We start from the raw sequence: 8104 nt of genomic DNA on the forward strand, positions 1-8104 counted from the left end.
TAGGCACCTAGGTTTTACGTGAGACCCACATAACCAACGCAGACTTAGGCTGCGATGATATGCATGAGCATTCACCACCTCCCTCCCGTCGTTATCCCGAAGGGTAGCCCTTTGTTTGGGCGCAAAAAAAAAGGATCCCGATATAGAATGACCTTCACCTAACTGGTTACTGGATGAAACTTACCTTTACTAGCTAACACGGCAAACGTTGTTGTGCCAAAAAAAATATTATTAGAGTATGACCGTTTCTTGGACATTGCAACATTACTTTATATTTATAAAATAAAAGATTTTTTTCTATAATAAGCTTCCTTCAAAATCGGTAAAGCCATTTCAGAGATTAGCCGGAACAAACAGACAGACAGACAGACAGATCACTCCAATTTTATTTATATGTATAGATATAAAAAATATTGTATCATATATTACCTCACTGGGGACGGGGTATCGTTCACAGAGTACAAAATAATAACGAACAGGGCCGGCTCGGGCTTGATCCTTGGCAGGGCCCCGTGCGGGCCCCACGCTAGTGCCGGCTGCAACAACAGCAAGAACCGGGCTTTGGGGCCCCGGATAGAAGTTAGGCCTATTTCCAGTCCGGGCAGTATTTTACCTTCGCCGAGTTTTATTTTCTGAAAATGAAAGCGATTAGTTATACAGCGTGACATTAAATTAACACAAGGGTAAAGAAATATATCATAAACCTAAATTAATTGATGTAAAAAAATAATTCAAAAATTTAAATTAATCAAACCTAGCTGATACCCGCGACTTCGTCCGCGTACACACATGACTAAGCACGTAATACTTATAAAAATCTTTGTTTCTCAAATTTTATTAACTTTATTTTAAATGAAGATATCACATTATTTTTTTTTCTAGATTAGGGCTAACTGTCTTATTCATAATGACTTAGCGGAGATTTAAAACATCGCTAATATACGCTTGTTAAAAAACGGTATTCATAATCGCATATTAGAGCTAAAACGCTCATTATCTCTTCGATAAATCTGACGTGACTTATAGTAGCTAGGACCCTTATATAAACCTATTTTAAGCACTTGAACGCAAAAAAACATGGCCGACATCGATCAGCTGTTCGTTAAATAATGTGATAAATAGCTTCCCGCTCAAAGTTGTTGGATATCCGTCATAGATTGACAACCGACAGACTTCAAAACTTTGATTTTTGAAGTTTGAAATTATTTTGACAACTGACAAACCATTGATAAAGATGTCTGTTTCCATTGACAGTTCCTCAGTAAATTAGTTAAAATCATGTTTTTTGTACGAAATGGCAACATTGCGCACTATAGAGACGTATTAGTTATGGGAGATTTATCTAACGAATATGAATAAGGAATTTTATCGAACGTTCGATAGGCTTAAAACACGTTTTAACTAATATAGCTTTATAACTCTGAAAAGCGTTTTATTATGAATAAGGCAGCAAGTGTTTAATGAATAAAACTTAGAAGAAATCATTATTTAAATATATCCAATAGTTTTTCTATGATGAGCACACAAATGAAAACCTCTATCATTTTATTTATCTATCTCTTCTAATATATAAAATTCTCGTGTCATGGTGTTAAACTTTGAACTCCTCCGAAACGGCTTGACCGATTCTCATGAAATTTTGAGTGCATATTGGGTAGGTCTGAGAATCGGACAACATCTATTTTTCATCCCCCTAAATGTTAAGGGAGGTCCACACGAATTTTTATTTTTTATTTTTTTTAACATTTCTTTTAAATTTGTTTGATTATGAGTCGGCATTAAAAAATACATACAACTTCAAATTTTTACCGATCTACGATCAACAGTTACTTTTGTATCGTGATTTTAATATCGACAATACAACATTTGCTGGGTCAGCTAGTGTTTATATATATAACTTGGTTATTTTTTTTTTTTGTTTGAATGGAAAAGAATCATATGACAGTAACAGCTATGAAGATGTTTGTCGTTCATTTAATATCTCAATTCGATTCGATAATTCAAATATCTTCGAAGGGCTGGTGGTTGGGTCGTGGGGCGGGTCATTCTGGTCTTTGTGCGTGAAGGGTTGCTGCTTTGTGTGCCTTTTTGTTATTAAAATGCGTGACATTAGGTTTTTTTTTTATTAATTCAAATGTTGATACAACGTGGTTCCGACTTGGCCATCACCGCCCATAACTTAAACTAATCTAAGTAGAACTATTTAATATTGAAATTGTTTAACTAGAGAGAGACTTAGTTTATTATATTTGTATGTCGCCGCGAGCTTCCATCAAGAACTAACATTTAAATTTAAGATGATATGTTTTAGGATTAAACTTCAAATTACTTATCATCGTTTGCATTCAAAACCGTTATTAAACTAGGAGACGATGGTTTTTGCCTATTGTTATTAGAATCAGCGCCACCTATCGGAGGTTTCATTTACGTCGAATTAATTATAACGCCATCTGTATGATTGCATGTGCAACTGCAGGCAATGCTCCCACCGCTGGTAATTTTCCATGACTTAGCGTGCGGTGGTGGGGCAAGCGCTTGGGAAAGGTAGGGCTTTGAGCCGGGCAGGGGGGTGAAACTTCCCTACATTGGCACATGATAAAAAATTGCATTGAAAGTGCTACCATCTATTCTATTAGGTAAGCTGCTTCATTACCATGGCGATCATTTTACATACATGATAGAGCTAGTGATAGTAAAAAACTTACTTAAGTTATTTATTTAATAAGACAACAAAATAAGAAAACAAGACTTGACTATCGTGTGGCAATTAAAGTAATATAAAATAATACCAAAAAAACACAGATCACTTAAACACTTTTAAGTTGTAAGAATTTCCATCCATACATAAAGAACAAATTACATTATTAATCAATGTCGCAATATGGTTAAATCAATACGGTCTACAACAATAGAATGAGCGCCATCTAACGACGGTAGTCGGAACACTGCGGGCGTAAAAAAATTTTATATTTTAAAATAATATAACGCAGCGCCATCTCTTAGCCTGGGTACACTGATTTTACATAACAAAAACATCAGTGGCACATCTATTTCTGGTATATAGTGTATTATCTATGGAGTCGGGGACTCACTTTGGCTCGAGGTGTAGGAGAGAAAACAAGTAGAAGCTGTGTCGGTTTTAACTAAAAACTGTAATTAATTTTGTGAACTTGCTTTAAATTATGTGATTATCTTGTTAAACTAGCTGCTCGATACTTTACTTTAAGCTTCTAACCCCCTTATTCATAATAGTCTGCTAACTTAAAGCATTGCTAATTCGCACTCTGTCTTCTTCTATTGACCTAAGTCAGAATGAGAAAAAACACTCCTTAGCGGCTGTTTAAAGTTAGCAGACCATTATGAATAATGGGGTTAAATTATAATTTGTATATCTGGTTAGCTTTCTTGCTGGCTTATTAGTATTAATTTAATCCCTAACTCATTTTCTATCCTATATTATTCTTTGATTACATTAGCTGAGTAAAAGTTAGTGCAGTGCCCTTAGATCAAAGACATGTATATTAATATGATAATATAAGGAAAAAAAGATCTTTTATTGATTAAAAAATATATTTGTTATTAAAAAAATATTAAATACTAGCTGACCCGGCAAACGTTGTTTTACCATATAAATTATAATTGTATTGATCTTGTGCTTGCTAGTTGATAAGAGATGGCGCTAGTTGTATTCATTAGTAACAATCACACTTCTTTTATATTTTGTATAATTCACACTATAGTTTTATAAATTATAGCCTATGTGTTATTCTGGTGTGTTAGCTATATTATTGTTAAGTTTCATCGAAATCTATTCAGTAGATTTTGCGTTAAAGAAGTTCAAACATACAAACTTTCACATTTATAATATTATTAGGATTAAAAATATATTAACATTGTATCTTGTTTATTTATGTACATTAAAATTATCATTATTTAATCCTATAAAAGTAATTGGCGACAGTGAGAGAGTTATAATTTATTTCATACTTTAGTTACCTTAAGCCTCTTGTATTATTTATCGAAAGAAGATAATAAGGGACGATACGAGTAGGACGTTCAGCTGATGGTAATTGATGCGACCTGCCCATTACAATGCAGTGCCGCTCAGGATTCTTGAAAAACTCAAAAATTCTGAGCGGCACTACAACTGCGCTAATCACCTCGGGACGTAAAATGTTAAGTTTCATTTGCCCAGTTAATTTCACTAGATACGGCGCCCTTCAGACCGAAACACAGTAACACATTACTGCTTCACGACAAAAATAGGCGCCGTTGTGGTACCCATAATCTAGCCGGCATCCTGTGCAAAGGAGCCTCCCACTGGTGTAAGCTCTGAGCCTGAATAAATCTATGTAATATATACGAATAAAATCTATATATATAAAAATGAGTTGCTGTTCGTTAGCCTCGCTAAAACTCGATAACGGCTGGTCCGATTTGACTAATTTTGGTCTTCAATTATTTGTGGAAGTCCAGGGAAGGTTTAAAAGATGAATTGCTGCTAAATTAAATAAAAACAACAATTTTGTTTTTCCTTTGATGTGTCCATACAAAATTTCTATGAGTGAATTTATTGACGCACGATTTGACAGTTCTGCTGTAAAACAATTTCATTACAACAACAGAGAGCATACTTTACGAAATAATTCTTCATGTTATGATATTATATTATTGACAAATTCATATAAAAACATTATTTTATTTATTATATATAGAACAACGTCTGTCGGGTCAACTAGTGTAATATAATTATCAAACTTTGTATCACTAAGATCATTACTAAAACCTACAATTATCCTCTTTCACCTTTCACCACATTTTTCATTATCTTGAAGCCAAAATTTTTGAACATCTTCTACCAAGTGTGAATTACATGTTGCTTTGTTTTTTTTAAAAGTTCTAACTTACCATAGGTTGGCCGGAATTCGACGTGAGGGTTGAATCGAACGGTATTGTCGCCTGCTCCCAATAAGCTGCATAGTGTATCGATACTACAGCGTCTTCTGGAACCAGTGGTCCATCACCTGTCATGGAAATGAAGACTGTATTAACAAATCAAAGAATAAATCTTACAAAATTACATGAACGATGCGGGACTCAAACCCACGACCTCTGGCGTTCCGTGCCAGTGCTCTAAACACCTGAGCTAACCGTTCGAGTGACGTAACGTCATGAAATCTTGTATGCTTTGTTCAACTCTCAGGTTGTGGGTTCATCTACATCTGAGACTTGAACAAAGCATACAAGATTTTATGACGATACGTCACTCGAACGTTTAGCTGTCCCGCGTCGTTCATAAAAATTTTTTTTTCAATTTTTTTTTTGTGTTAATTTTAGAAATGCGGGTTATCATATTAAAAAAAAACATTGCGTGCGTACAAAGTACACATGTCAGAAATGAAACCTGCATGGTGCATGATCCTCTAAACTGCATATGAATTCCTGGTACGTGTTGCTAGGATGACACATGATTTCAACCGCTATGAAAGAAATTCCTACCACCACTAATATATATAATAATATGTTCTCCTGGTGTCTATGTAGTAATACGTCGTGCGCTTGGAGTCAGAATATATTAAAGTATACTCGCGCCATACTTAAGACAATCTCTTCTTTAACTATGATCGCCTGGTACCAAAACATTGTACATATTATGCTTCCTATCTCATTATCTCCCATGTTAAATATTATGAATTTATGTGACTGCTTTTTTTACTGCCTTGCTCGTTTCATCGACTTTCAAATCACAACGATGATAAAGAAGTTTTCACTTCAATAGTATGCATATTTCTGTCTCATTCTTCATACTATACATTTTTGTGTTTGTGTCTCTTACCTGTCGTTTTTTCCGTTGCATCCCGGTTTGAAATCACAACGATTCCAAAGAAGTTTCACTTCAAAAAAACATAATAAATGGCAGGTAATTTTAAATGAAACAAACTCGAACTGTCGAACATCGCAATGAGTGACGTCACTATCGTTTTTGGACCTACTTATACGACGTGTGGCATACAATATTTTTTCTACGACTTGATAATTTAATTCATTATAAAAACAAATAGCACTTGTTTTCAATTTGCCACTTAAATGAGCGGGTAATGTAATGTAACCTGGATTGTGGCAACAAAAAAAACTGTGCTTTTATGGCGATATTGACTTATATTGTAAACAATGTTTTGTTTTTAAAGTGATAACCCTCACTTCTAGGATTAATACACAAATGAAATTTGAAAAACGAAATTTTATGAACGATGCGGGATTCGAACCCACGACAGGCGTTTCGTGCCGGTGCTCTAATCAACTGAGCTAACCGTTCGAGTACCGCCTCGTTATAAAACTCTGTTTGCTTTGTTCAACTCTCAGGTTGTGGCTTCATCTGCAGGATCTACTTTACAGTTGATAACCTGCTCAACCCCAATATTTGCATATTAGGAAATTGACTTGAGATGTCGCTCTTGTAAATCTAAACAATATGTTTTGTTTTTAAAGTTCACTTTATATCGATCATAAAATTTTGTTTTTCAAATTTTATTTGTGAACTTATGATTTATCAATGCTTTTATAGGCCATACATAGAGTGTATACTTTTACAAAGACTAATAAAGTATGTAAATTTTTGAAGTTATACTTCTTTTGGCGCGATGGAGAAAAATGATGAAAGTGGTTTTTTACGATGCGCGCGCACACGACACCTGAATTCTACATCGTGAAGTTAGTTCTAGGTGGCATGAAAATCGATAACTATGTTCAAGTTGTATATTCTAGTATTTTTATATTTAGAACACGTGTTTCGTAACAGTACAATTAAACAGTGTGAATAAATAAATATTATTTTGGTGTTTTTATTAAATCAATTTCATATAGGACGGTGATAGTATTTTCTAATAATTTATTAGTATATCTATATATATATATATATTGAATATTAGTGATAAAACTGATTTGAATAAACTGTTTTGAGTGCATTTATAGATTTGAGATTAATTGTCGGTATATATAATTTATTTACGTCGTTAATTAAAAATTATTACATTATCATCTAAAAAAATATATAAATTTTATGTATAAATAAAAATAAAAAAATCTATAATTTTTTTTTATTGAATTAGGCGTTACTTTGCGGATATCTATAATTACACAGATGATTTAAGTTTTGTTTAGTGTAAATTCCGCCAATATTTGTTTTTAAAACAATTCGACCCGTGTCACGAGACTTAAGTCTCGTGCCAGATTTTGGCGAGACAACACGTCCTGAGGATGCTTCGTGTAGAGGCGAAATACGTGTCGAATTGTTTTAAAAACAAATATTGGCGGAATTAACACTAAAGAAAACTTAAATCATTTGTATAACTTTCTATACTTGTTTATATTAACCTTAAATGCTGAGTGTTTATACTATCTTTGATCTTAACTATTTGTTAAAATTTGATTTATTTTTCCATACGCCAAAGAAGTATAACTTCTAACGCGTGTACATAAGTACACATACTTTTTTTTTATTTATTTATTATATAAAGACACTTTATCACATAATATTACATCATATTTGGTCCCTACACTAGGCGTAGCCTGTCATGTAGGCAACCAATTTACATTATATGGTTAAAAATAGGAACCGAAAGGTCAAAAGTGCACTCTTTATGTGTGCGTTTGTGTGTTTCTGGGGCTGTGTGTGTGTGTGTGGGTGTGAGTGAGTGTGAGTATCTGATTATACATATTACAAAGTATTAACATTATATGATTCCTAATCTATCACTTTAAGAATAGCTTCAATGTATGTTCATAGGCACACAAGTGAATTTGCGAGAAACTGTCATAACCATAATGTTCACACCAGGAACAGACATAAGCTTATGATGCCAACTACTCGGCTAAGTCGAGTTAGCAAGTCTTTTGTGGGGCGATGTATATGCTTTTACAATAGGATCCCAGAAAATGTTTGAAACAAAAGTATTACGTTATTCAAAAGAATTGTTAAAAAACGTTTGTGTGGTAAAGGTTACTATAGCATCACCGCCCTCAGGCTATTAAATACTAAGTTTAATTGTACAATGTTACTTTGTAAATGTTACTTTAATTGTAAAACACATTTTTGATTAAAATA

This window comes from Leptidea sinapis, chromosome 2 (genome assembly GCF_905404315.1).
Source record: "Leptidea sinapis chromosome 2, ilLepSina1.1, whole genome shotgun sequence".
NCBI lineage: Eukaryota > Metazoa > Arthropoda > Insecta > Lepidoptera > Pieridae > Leptidea > Leptidea sinapis.